The sequence below is a fragment of the Gallus gallus genome, chromosome 11 (genome assembly GCF_016699485.2).
Source record: "Gallus gallus isolate bGalGal1 chromosome 11, bGalGal1.mat.broiler.GRCg7b, whole genome shotgun sequence".
Taxonomy (NCBI): Eukaryota; Metazoa; Chordata; class Aves; order Galliformes; family Phasianidae; genus Gallus; species Gallus gallus.
Genome location: NC_052542.1, coordinates 10457038 through 10470840, shown reverse-complemented (window position 1 = coordinate 10470840; position 13803 = coordinate 10457038). Strand labels below are relative to the sequence as shown.

At 37.2% G+C, this 13803-nt stretch overlaps 1 protein-coding gene across 5 annotated transcripts in view; it reads left to right on the top strand.

Annotated features, from left to right (window-relative positions):
* The window catches only part of LOC415780 (transcription initiation factor TFIID subunit 4-like), a 131621-nt gene that overhangs the window by 42146 nt on the left and 75672 nt on the right, over nt 1-13803 (top strand). Inside the window, exons 11-13 of one of the 5 annotated variants that reach the window (XR_006931208.1) lie at nt 2901-3000; nt 3388-3519; nt 4292-7431. The exons of 3 other annotated variants lie outside the window; for them this stretch is intronic. The gene's annotated coding sequence lies outside the window, so the exon portion shown is untranslated. The remainder of the gene's footprint in view (nt 1-2900; nt 3001-3387; nt 3520-4291; nt 7432-13803) is intronic. One more of the 5 variants, XR_006931209.1, reaches the window with a different exon arrangement.

Sequence of the window (13803 nt, the reverse complement as noted above, 5' to 3'; positions counted from 1 at the left end):
TCCTGAGACTCATCAGATAAGAATTAAGACTATACTGTATTTTTAATACAGTGAATGTTATCAGGACATAAGGATGGGATTAATAAGGTGATCCTATGTATATTGTGTGATAACTAAGTCCATGGAAAGGAACGTATACAGAAGAGAAAGGGAGAAAAATACTATAGAGCATTAACAAGTAATAGCTAAGAATTGTATTTAAATGGAACTGTATTCAGTGAGAATTAAATTATCGGCCTAAATATCAGTCATTAACCCTATTCTTTACCTGACTGTGGTGGGTATGTTCTGGATACCTTGTAGCAGTTCATGTTTGACTGTTTTGTTGTTTGTTTTTTTCCTCACTTGTGTTTGGTTTTAAAAAGATGGGAAGATGAGTTTTTCACAGTGCAGTACATTTCTGTGTGTGCAGAAGCCCTTGTGAACATCGTGTTGGTATCACCCAGCATGGTACGGTGGGATGAAGTTTGCTTTTCTTATGCAGGTTACTTTTAAAATTTCCACTCACGACAGTGATACGTCCTTCAGTGAGAAGTCTTTTTACTGAGAATTGATGGTCTCTAGGACTCTGCTAGCAGTTGCAAAAACTTTGCTTGGGATTTTGTGGTCATCAGAGCATAGTATCCTCACAAATGTAGAGCTTGCAGAATATAAACTTCCACAGCCGTATTTCAGTTCTTACGTCCTCGCCAACCAGATTATGCCATTTTGCTTTTTCCATGGCTACCCCTAAAATGTCACGTTACAAGAAGGAGACTCTTAACCATAAATTAACTGTCTGAAGGCAATAATAATAAAACATAAGTTTGGCATATTGTGCTCCCTGAGTTAGTTTCTTTCCTTCTCTCTTTCACATCACCTTCAGTGCTCTTCACCCGATGTTTCTGTTTCAGTTCATGTTGTTGCAGAGCTCTGGCTAAATAGAATAATTACAAATGTGACATGATAAGAGGTGTGGGACTGATTTGGCCTTATTTAATCCATGTTAAGTGTCCATCTTGTATTTCTAAACTATTTATATTTGAATGTGTGATAAAAATGTATTCAAGAATTATGAATATTTTTTATTTCCCATTGGTTCCTATTTATTTTTATATCTTCATTAAGAAATCAATTTTTCTGTAACATGTTTTTATTGTTTTTGAGTTATGTCTATAAGCAAGTATTATTATATATTTCCTTTAAAAAGTCTATTACATTGACAAAATAGCATACACCTCTGACATTTCCTGTCAATAATTAGTACTGGATTCTCTTGCTTTGTCCAAATAGATTTTAGTCAAGAACACATGTAGTGGTGCAGGTGAATTATTATGAAACTTGTAAATGCACTGTTGAATCCAAATGCTCCTAGATCAGAAGAGGTCTACAGTCATTCTTAAAATGGCCTCGGAGCACTTCAGCTTTATAGATTTAAGCCACTGTCTCTGCCAGTGTAGTAGTTGTAGGGTTAGGTTCAGCATAATACATAGATTTACCTTTTTGTTATTTTACTGTCAATGTATTTTTAATTGTCTAATGACATGTTGATTGTTGTTCTGTTTGATTCTTTGTTGAGTTACATTTGAATTATGTGTCTGCTATAGAAATGCATGTTAAAACATAGTAAATATCTGTCTTTCTGTATTCTGTAGTGTATTGAATCTACTTTGTGACATCGCAGTGGCAACTGCGTTGTATGCACATGTATATATTTTAAATAGTTTGAATACTCTGGAGGGCATTTTTGATTGTTAAACAACGTAACAACTGATTGGAATATCCTTCATGAAACCAGGCCAGTAGATTTCAGAGCCTCTGTTTAAAGCATTTGTTACTAGTTTAATAATGGAGTCATTCTGTCATGCCTGTTTCATCTGTTTATTTGTCAAAAGTTGTATTCATGTTTGAGTGAGATGAAACTACTATTGATGATTGCTCTTTCACATATGGAGCAGTTCTAACATAAAAGTATACATATTTCTGTGGTTGGTTTACTTTAGAGGGTTTTTATGGCTGCTTAGATTACAGTTGTTGTGGGTTCTGAAATTCTGAGCCATCAGATTGCCTGCAAACATGTTTTTTTGTTTTCACTGCACTTTTTGTTGATCATAGTTGTTTTCATCATTGACTTTTAACTTGTTATCCATAAGCTGATTTGTCTTCAAACTGAAATATTCCTTTTAATACCACTGTTTTCCAACAGCATTTTTCTGTCATGATGGCCTCCTTAAATATCTGTGTACATAACTCTTGTGTTTGGAGATGGTTCTAATGTGCAAATCAGCCCATGAAGTCCTTGCTCTCCTTAAGCATAGGATTTTGAAGTTGTTCGTTCTCCTAACAAGATACATAGTCCAATTGAACTGTACCAAGAGTGGTGTTTTCTGTGACTTTAGTTGCTGCTTCCCAGGAAAAAAAAAGTGCTAGGTATTGTGTAACACATATTGCAACTTACTTTGCATGCCAAATATGTTATCTTTCTGAAGTTCCTATGAACTTAATTGTGTCACGTGTAGGGAGACATGACAGATATGGAAATGTATGTAAATTCTGACATATGAAATAGTTCTGTGGCTTTCTTAGTAAGTACAGAGCTTTTCTCCCACAGTGTAACACGAGCAATTTACTAGAAATTTCATGTACGTGTGCGCTTCTCTATCTCATCAATGTTCGTATTTATGAACATTTACTTTACTATGTTATATTTAATAGCAAATTTGTTGTTCTGTACTGCAATTTATTATTAGCTAGTGTTACAATATTATAAGGCAATTAAACGTTGTTTACATTTATTTCTTTTTTTAAAAAAGGTGGGAATAAGTTCCCATCTAAGTATCAGCAGCAGTGTTGCCAAATAAACATAACAAGTAAGTATTTCAGAAGAGTGTTAAAATGTATTGTTGTTCTTTCTCTAATAGGTCCATGATTAGACTTCCTGTTTTACAAGATGTCCCAACATGTGTTGGAATGATAACTTCAGTACCACCTGAGAGCTTGGAGTCTGCCTTTCTGTGAAAGGTAAGGCAGCCTCTGTTCAATGTTTTTTGTATATTTCTAAGGTTTTCTTTTTATTACTCTTATTGGTTCTGCAACACTATGACAAATAAATGAAGATGTGTTCAAACTATGATTATTTGTGAAGAAAATGAAGCTATAATTTGTCGCTCAGCCTCAGAAAAAGTTTGTGTCTGGAAACAGAATGATTTAAATTTCTCAATCTCTGCAAAGGAGGATAAAATTAATACCATTCCATGGAGATTCATTCTCTGTCAGATTCATTCATAAAGTCTATCTCATGAATAGATTTCTAGTAATAAACATGGGATGTAGAATAAGAACAATAAAAAGAAAACCTTAGAGAACCATTCAGTATTGCAATAAATCTGACTTACATTATCCCTGTAGGCAAGCTCCATGCTCTAGAGGTGGTACTAATGTCCTGAAACTCAACACATGTTGGAACATCTTTGTGGAGGAGGAAGTCATTGATCAGTGAGCAGTATCTTCGAGGATCATTTACGGGGAAAAAAGTAAAAGGTAATAGTTTCTAAAATATATTGCAATGATTGTTCATTACGTTTATTTGGTAATCCTGCTGCTCATACTAAGGTTGCAAAGTTTTTGTTTCTTGAAATTACTGAAATACCTCAATCTTTAGTCTTTATCATGTAAGTTGAATTTTCACTTAGAAATTTCAGTGCTCTGCAGGTAAAAATCTCACTTTCTGTTTTAATACATTACACTTGCTAGTCTTCTTTATGCTATTGAATCTTCTGCACACAAAGTCCATGTTGTACGATAACTCACTGGCAATTTGACACTTTTTTCAGTGGTTAAGATATGAAGAGTGTTAGGCTGCGGTTTGTCTAATGTTAAATAAAGTAAGCCACAGCCAAATGTTGCAAAGTATTGAACCAGTACAAAGACATTTTACTGATAACAAAGGGTTATTTGTTTTCAAGGAGGTAACTGCATCGCTGGATGTTGTGCCACATGAGGTACCATCTGTTGCTGCACAACAGTGTAAATGTATGAATCTGATATAAACCACCATAAAACACAACTGTTTTGACAAAATCACGTGACCATATCTGATCTGGATTCACTTTGTAGTGGTGGATGATCTGGTAATAGCCAGATTTAGCATTAAGTAGTGAATATGGTGAGTTGTCCCAATCTTGACAACTTTCCCTCTAGTCCTGGACATCCACAGACAGTGTTGCTGACACTTTGAAATTCAGGTTATGGTCTACTCTTCTGGTATCCTTTATAATTTCCTGTATCCTTTGTGCACATCTATCTTTTCCAGGTGACTTGCCCATCCTGCCTCCTTAAGATGTTGATGCCTCATGTTGAACTAGTCTGCCTAATATCAGTGAACATCTGTGATAGCTCTTCAGACATGTAACCTACGAGACTTTTATAGGGTCAGAGTTAGAGTTTCTTCAGGAAAACTAAATTGCCGAAGTGTCTACATTATTTATATAATCTGCTTCAAAAAAACAGAAGCATATAGGGAAATTCTTTTTCATGGTATTTATTTTTATCCTTTTGTGAATGTGAGTTAGATTGTTCCGCTATTGCAAGGACCGTGTCACAGTATACTGGCATTTGTGCTTGTCATTTCTGACATTCTTATAACAGTTTTTTCCCATGTCTCGTTCACCTAACAAACCCATAATCATATTGTTCTTTTACTTAAGCCTGAGGTCCTGTAATGGTTTAATATCTTTTCATCTTCGGTTTAGGACACTGAGATGTTGATTTCCTCCACAAGGAATTAGATAAAATACAGTTTAGTTACAGAGAAAATAAAGAAAAAAATAATTGTAGTCCACTTCTGTTCCTTTGGAGTTCACATTCTCTTTCTGTCCACTCTGATCAAGCTGTCAGCTTCCTGTCTGAATACCAAATATTCTGCTCTACTGCTAGATGCACTGCTTTTCTGTTAGTGCTTTCCTGATTCGTGGTAACTGCTTCCGTTTTCCAGGCCTCCGCTTACCTGAACATAATACTGTTTGGCAACTAGCATGGTTCTGTTGAAGGCAAACTGCTTAGGATTATAGAAATACTCTTCAGGGATGATTAATAGCTGCCTTTTAGCTGTTTAATTACTTAGCTCAAAGACGGAATTTTGGAAACTGGATTGTCTGGTTATAAATATTTTAGGTCAGACCTCTTCTCAAATTAGTTCTTTTTTTTTTTTTTGCCAAAAAGTATGAATTATGTTTGTAATCCTGGACTTACGCTCCTGCTGAGAATTCTTAAAGAAGTAAGGCTGTTTTGTTTTTTCTCATTTTTACATTACTTTTGTTAAAAACCACTAATCATATGAGAAGGGTTAAAGAGTTTCTCTAGTAATTCTTCTTCTGTTTCCTGGATATTTTTCCTTGCTCTAAATCCCACTGACTTGCATAATAGCTTTGAATAAGCATAGAGAATAGGCTTTTTGGCCTGGTTATGAGGATTTTTGATCCGTTTGGCTGTTTCTCTGCTTCTGTTGTGTTAAAATAGTTATACTGCTATGACTCCTTAGAATGGAGCTATTTTTCACTCTGATCTTGGTTTTGTAAGTATTAGGGGTATTAGGTAAAATTAGGAGGTGAATGTTCAAAACAAGCAAAGGTGAATAGTGAACCTTTACTTTAGGATGTTGCAGGTTCAAGAAATGAATTGAAAAATTAATGGAAAAAAAAATCCATCAAGAGGTAGTAAAGAGTAAGATAGGATCTTTAGGGTGGTTCTGAGCTGTATATGGTTGCAGTTTTACGTGGGCGCTCTTTTGTTTTATATTTTTTCAGCAGCATTTCACGCTACTACTGTTAGAGAATGGGTGCTGGACTGCATTATTCAGTATGACCTTTCTTTTTATACAATTGCAGAAATGCAAAAAGTTTATTATAGTATAATTTGTGCTGAATAAGTTAAATCCACTGTAGTACCTGGAAGAAGCTTTGAGTGCTTTTCTCTGCAGTGCATTCTCCTGCAGAGATTGAGTCTTAGCTGAATCTTACTTTGCTAAAATAATGTGGTTGGTGCTTATTTTGGAGAAAGCAGAAGAAGAGAGTATTACAATTTTCATAGTATTTATTTAGACTTTGTATGCATTAAGTTACATTAGGACTGTATGGCTAGTCATTTCTGCTGTGTCTTGCATTGAAAATAGCTATGTATTTCAAGGATTTTCATCTGTAAGTTGGATTTATTTCTATGTATATTTAAAAGTAACTGCTGTTTCACTGATTTCTCAGTTTCACAAATTGCTTCCTGAAGAATCATCTCAAGGTGTGTAGATCTGAAGTAATTAATGTGGAGTCTTCCATTATTTTGTAAATAACGTTTGTGATAAAATGTCATTATTTCTAGCATAGGCAGTTTATGTGAAGGTGAACTAGAAGTATAGTGTTGAACAGTATGGGGTGCTAGTTTCCAGCTAGTTAGCTAGGAAATCTTTCCCATAATAGTTGAGATAGTTCAGGGTTGATTTGGAGCTGTGGAATATATCTTGGCCATCTGCCCCTCACTGAAGGGATGCTGGTTTGTACCTGCCAGAGGGAATTGTTTACCAGAACACAAAGCACTTGGCATCAATTCTCTCTAGTTTGGCACAAAGCATTCCCTAGCCTGTCGTTTCCCTAAATGCTCTCCAGATTCCAGGTTTCTCAGAGGCACCTGCTCAAACTACTTTGGATTTGCCGATTTTGTGAAGGAAGCAACTAAAGCTTTAGTTTTACCTTTCCTCGTTGTGTCTCCCAAACGGATTTAACAGTAGAGCAAATCAACAATGATTAAATTATTTATTTGTTTATTTAGTAAGACTTAACGTGAAGCTTCTTTTTATTTAAAGGGCTGGAAACCTAGGATGACAGCTAAAATCATGACGCTATTTGTTTTGCTTAGGATCGCTAGGTTATCTTATACTCCTAGGAATCTCTAATCCCTGTCAGCATAGCTAGTGATTTTCTATTTGCACATCACTCCATTTAACAAGCTTTTCCTTCTGTTTTTAATACTAAAAGGTAGTCTGGAGCTCTGGCAGCCCCTCCAGACAACTCTGGAGTGTTTTGTTCCCAGCCAACCTCCTCAGTTTCTTTCTTTGTTGTGTTCAATCCCCAACTGTCTAAAGTGTAATGACTAACTAATGGGTAAGACCAAGTTTTCCCTTTGGTAGAGTTTTGAATGCAGTATTGATGGCTGAGGACACTGCTGTGTGGGAGATGTCCCCTGTCCTGAAGCCCAACCTGATTAGACTGGGACAAATAAGTTCAGTAATTGCTATTTTATGGCTCCTCGGGCTCTTAGTGCGCTACAGTTGTTTCCTCACTGAGTTTAGTCAGGCTGATTGTTAAATGCTGTTGCTCAGTGTAGAATGAATGATGTCATAGGATTAGGCAAAGCGCCTATTGCTTTCTGTTGATTTCATGACCTGCATTCTGTAGAGAACACATGGTATGTTTTAGGACCTGCAGATATTGTTTGTGTTGTTTTAGAAGGGAACTGCTCACCACTTTTTCTCCATTTTTGTCAGCTGTTAGCTGTCAGAAGTTTCTGTACAGCTTAAGTCTTGAATGATGACTACTTTACCTGGTCCTGGTGTATTTAATAATATTTAATTTTATAGGAATTGACACCTTCAGCAGTACTATAAAATCCTCACTTTCTTTCATGCTATTAAAATGAAGGACTGAAATTAATTAAAGAATTGCATTGTTTTAAAGATCTGGCAGATTGCTGCAGCAATTTAGGGGGTAATTTTTCAAAAACATTACTTTTCTTGATGAGGAAAATTACAGAGAGACAGGCTTGTAAACTGTGGTGTGAATAGTTTGGGGTGAATGAGGAGGAAGGATTCTTGAACTTATAATCATCGGTGCAATCCAAGGCACAGTCAGGTACTTTTTATGCTCTGGGGATGGGGTAGATAGGTATGGCCAGATGCATCTTTGTTTTCTTATTCCCCATCTGATGCTGTTAAATGAGGTAAAATAGAAATTTAGACAAATAAGGAATATATCCCAGTTGCAAGGAGGATGATTTCCTGTGATTTCCTCCCATCTTGCTCTGTGCAAACTTGTTGTAACAGCAGATGAGGCCCAGATCTAAGAAATCTGGTTCCAATTGTGGCCAATGTTTAACACAAAAAACTTAGTTTGTTTCTTCTAATTTTAAGATGATAGCAGTGAGTGCTTTCTGCAGTTCTGGCTGACCTGTGATTAAGGGCAAATAGAGGCTAAAGAGGCTCTCTCCCAGTGTTTTTGTTGAAGGACGAGACAAATTCAAGCCCTAAATATATGCTGTTTAACTGTTTAAAACCCATTCTTTAAAGCTTTTTGTTTTAAGTGTAAATGTAAAGAGATTTTATACAGGCATTCAATAATTTATCACATCAGTAATCAGTCAGACCTAATGTTTTACAAATAATTTTTTTTATCTTTGATCTCCATCCTGTCAGTCCTCTTTAAGTATAAATTATTCAAGTAACTTTTTGATTCTTTGAAAGCCTATCTGCAAAGGTAGTGTTTTGTCCTGCTTCTCAAATAGGACAGTATTCTTCTTATGATTTATTTTGGTTTGTTTGATCAATAAAATATAATTAAATTTCTAAAGCACAGCGAAGTCAGTACCCCTCAAATATGGAAGTAGATAATAGCACTCTTCAAAATTTTCACTTCTTGGAACCTGGAAGTTTTCAATGACAAGGTTTAGGCACTTTTATGTTTGTGAAAAAACAACCTTGTGCTAGTGACACATATGCCAATATCAGAATAATATTGCTGAGTGCTTTTTCCCTCAAGGTTTTTGAAACTTATATACAAGTCCTAACTTTATAGAAATTCTCTTGCAATATTGCAAACTTTTAAGTGGAAAACAGTTTGTTTGTAACAAAAATATTCCAGTGCTTTTTTATACTTTCTTTGCATGCTATTTCATATGCTGTAGAGCTTTATTAAATGCTGACTGAACCATGGTTTGCTACTAATGGTTCCAAACATGTAATTAAGATTTAATATGTAGACAGACCTTATTATGCTGTTTCATAAATGCTTGGCAGATTAGAAATTCATTCGTTTTGGGAGTGTTCATTTGTGATCCTTTATATTTTTCACATATGATAAGGTGTCTGAACTGACTACTTTGTAGTGATACCCCTGAGGAGCGATTGAGACTTAAGTTCTGTCACAAAGAATAGAAGTGTTCATGCAATCGTTCATCACTTCTTCATGGTCTTTTACAGTTCTAGTGTACTGGCAAGAATGCTTGAATGAAAAACATGACCTTAGTTATGCTTTTTAAAATGTAAAAACTCAAATTCGAGTGGAGAGATTGGTTAAAATTACAGCTTGGAGCCTTGCTTTGCTCCATCTCCACCTTTGTTGTTATCCTTGATGATGTTTTTATCATAGCTTCAGGAGAAGTTCAGAATTACATTGCTAAAGTCATTTTAAAGGCTTAAGGATTGTGCTTGATGTTGAAAATGTTTAAAATTAGCAAATGTATTATTTAATAGCAAGCAACTTTTTTCAAACTGTGCATTTCCTGATGATTTTAATGTGTAGCTCCTTACTGCTTTATAATGCAGAATTTGGGTTATGAATCTACAAGTTAGGATGTCCACAGTACCAACCATAGAGCACATTAAGGGGAGTAGAAAAAAAAAGTTATAACTTTTTTTTAAAAAACAAAGGCATGTGACAGCAGTTGTTTGATCAACTTTAATTATTTTTTTAAATCTTTATTTTCTCTTTTTTGATTTTGTGTGTCTATGTGTATATAAGTATACATACTATGACCAGATAGTGCAATTAAGATGGGATTCTAGAATGCTGGGACTTAATAAAGATCTGCAATTGAACCAACTATCCAGTGGCCTGGTTAGAAAGATAAACTGCACATGATGATATTTGCACTTTGTGATACAGTTAAGTATGTAAAGTATATCCATATAATTGCATATACAAATTTTTTATAACTTCAAATTATGTTTCTTTTCCTCAATCAAACTAAATATGAACTATTTAGTTCATATTTATTGTTGTATTTTAGTGTCTGCACAAATATAATTCTTGTGAAGGGAAGATAAACCTTTCTGATTTAAAATTGGAAAAAAAACAGTTGTGTGCTTTAGTAGTGGGTCTCAGGTATTTCCTATTTGGAGATCAGCATAATTTTCCTTTGAAGGAAAAAAGAATTCCAGTATACTTTTTATAAATAGGAGTGGATGATGCTCAGGAGCAGATGTAATAGTGAAGAAAAGGATACAAAGACTTCAAAAACTTGGGAACTTACAAGTATTGACAGTTCCGAGCCTTTTGCGTAGAGTCAGTTTCTACTTCTTGGCGTTTTTGGGCTTTATGAGATAGTGTCATTTTGCTGTTTTTAAGTATCTATTGATATGGCAGAAAAAATATATAAGAACCATTTTAAAAAGTCTCTAAGAGTGGTATCAAAACTTTACTTCAGTCAAAATCAGTAAGGCTTGTATACACGACTGTTTATGAGAGTATAACTTAGGCAACCTTTCCAAGTATAGATGAAATCATTGTTTCAGGAGCATGCTGGTAATTTTCCCATCTTTGCTCCAAGTAGACTCCAAGTATTTAAGTAGTGTGCCAAATCTTCATGTAGTATACAGCTTTGGAATGTACCTTGCTTCTGATGTCGTATGCTAACAGAACTTACGACTAATATTATTTAGAGCAAGGAAGACGTGATGCTTCCATGCATGATGAATGTTGTGGATGACAAGTTGATTTCTTATATATTTATCTTTCTGTAGTCTGGTTTCTTGATTTTTTTTTTTTTTTTCTGGGGGGGGGGGGGGGGGGGGGGGAATTGTGCTGTATTCTTTCTTCTCTAGCCTGCTTTCCAAAGAAAGCTAGCCTTAAATGATGGAGCAGTCTATTTGCCTTCCTTCTCTCTCCCTGCAGATAACTTTTGAATTTATTGATAAATCAACAGCTAGATAGCCCTTGTGTGTGTTCCAATTGAGGGGAAAATCAAATTTTCTTTTCTTCTCTTTGCTCTTCTGAATGGTTAGCTGCCAATCAGCATTCTTGTACAGACTTGCCTCAGGGTGAGCTGGCTGTGCCCAGCTGGCAAGCTGGATAAATGTGGGTTGGAAGATAGGCCAGGGGGTGATGCTAGATGTCTGAGGGAACTACAGATGTTGTGATAAGAAGGGATAACAAGGAATGTGGGAGGAAACTGCAGCTGTTCAAGGGGAGCAGGGATCACAGAATCAGACTAGATTGTCTAGGTTATTGTCCATCTGAGTCTTAAAAACATGCAAGGTGAGAGATTCCATAGCTTTTCTGTACCAAGTATTCTAACATTTAATGAAGAATTCTTGCCTATGTCTGGTCAGAACCTTTACTGTTTCAGTTTATGAATTTTTCTCATCCTTACTCCAGGCATCTCAATAAAGACTCTGGATTAATCTTCCCAAATAACATCTGCCTTAAGCTTTCTGTTCTCCCAGATAAAGATCCCTCAGGTTCTGCTCATATTGACCAAATGTTCCAGCCCTGTAACAATCCTGGTGACTTGTCCCTGGACTCAAATTTTCAAATCTTTCTTGTACTGGGGTACCCAGTGGGCTGGGCTGAAAGGAGTGGTCACGTCTCCTGATGTACTGACTACTTTTGCTTCCTGCTGATACAACCAGCCATACTGATAGTCTTCACTGTTGCCAGGATGCATTGCTGAATCGTGGCTGGCTGACTGCCCACCATAAGCTTTCCATCAGCTCTGCACCATTCAGTGCACTGTCATCTGCAAACTTGATGAGGGTGCTTTAGCTCTCCTTGTACGTCTCTGAAAAAGGTGTTCAGATTTGTAAGTCCCAGGACAGACTCGTGAGAGCCACCATTTATAATTGGTTTTCAGGTAGTCTTCTAGAATTGTGAAGACTTGTGTGGAGGGATTTCAGGAGTAGGAAATCTCATGGGGTTATCATGGAGGCTGGTGGGGAGGGCCTGGGATGTGACTCTGTGGGAAGCGGGCATCTCAGGAAACGATCCTTTCATTATGGATGAAGTTCCAAAGAGTGGAATAGGCAAAACAAGCTGCATGGTAGTTGAGTTGACTTAGAGCAAAAGTGCTTAAAATTAGGAAAACTTTTATCATGAGGAGAAGAAAAAAAAAAAATGGTGGTAGCTCTTTATTATGGAAGCATTTTGTGTTCAGAGAAGTTGGGTAGCTGTAGTCAAACTGCAGAAATTCAAAGGATTATTATTGTAACAATTCACTCCCACTCATAACTAGAGTACCTGGCAGAATTTTCCATCTCAAACCTCTTTTCTAGATGCTGCTTAATTAAATTTCCCTTTCTGCTTGTATTTTATCATTCAGACTGGGTTTTTTATTTTCTGATTGATAGCTTTGCTTACACGTTCCCATAATAAAATGGTGCACACTGAAATAGGTGTGGATATTGCGAGCCTGACTTGCGCAAATAGCTCCCACCGACGTGAATAGTCCCAACGACTTCAAGGACTTAATTTGCATGAGTAACAGTTGCAGCGTTGGGATCTTAATGCGAATGTCTGCTTCCCATTATGCGTTCAGCTTTCAGCAACCTCGGTGGAGCTCCATCTCTATTACAGAGGACAAATTGGGCGCCAAGACAGATGGAATTTTTTTTAGCGGCAAAGCAAAAATCAGTTGAAGTCATATACGTAGTGCTGAAGTCCTTGAGGTATCGCGTGCAGTGTGAAGGCAGCGATGGCTTAAGTTAAAGAGATAACGACTTCAAAGAGTCATTACAAAAAATTAATATCAGAAATAGATGACAGAATTCAGCTCTGGGAAGCGTGGGGATGATGTGCTGTAGTGATGTAATAAAATATACATTTAAATAGACAGAACGGTTGGGAAAGAAAAAAAAAAAAAGGAGCTCAGCCGGCCGAGCACAGCCGGTTCCCGCCGCAGCTGGGCGCCTCACGCGGGCTCTCCTCACGCGCTGCTGCGCGGGGATGGGTGGCTGCAGCGCCCCCTGCCGGGAGGGCGGTGCCGCCCCGCGGGTGATGACGGTGGCAGAGCCCCGCGTGGCGTTCGCGCTGCCGGCTGCTCTCGGCTCCTGCCGCTGAAACAACGGGGGGCTGCAGGCGTTCCAGAACGCTGCTTGCTAACTCGTCTTCGTTTTTCGGACGTGTGATGGTTTCTTGCCCTCGAATTTGGCTGGAAAAAGATAGGAACGCGTCATAAAACAGGCTCATTTTTAAGCCCTTCAGGTTTGTATTTGTGTGGAGGTCCCTCCCACAGACGCCGACGACTGCTCTAATTAGTCACTCAGGAAGCACTTTCCAGAATATTCTCAGTTAATTTCCTGGAATGTTTTGAGTACATACTATTATGTCACAAGTGAACATACTTAAACATTTTTAAGGCTTATGTTTGTTTAAAGAAAAGCTATTAGTGTATGCTGAAGTACACAGCAGCATGCTGAGGGCTGCGGCCCGGGTGTGTGGGCGCTGGAAGTGTCAGCAGTGGTGATCCCGAAAACAAAGGAACTGCTGCTTCTGAGAACTCAGATTGCCTCATCTTCTCTTCTGCTTTCTGTCGCTGTACTGGGATAAAACCTGGTGAGGTGCCTGAGTGTCTTCTGAGGGGTAAAGAAGCAACTCTGGATTATCTCAAACTTTAAATTGCGACCACATCTGTTTTCAAGAGGTAATGAATGTATCACCAAAGCTGCAGAAATATACTACCAAGGATTTATATGCTCAGGAAAATAATGTTGTGACTTCATGTTCTTTACAGGTTGGGCTTTGTGTGTGTGTGTGTGGAAGGTCAGCTAATTTTCTTTTCTTTTGTTTTGCT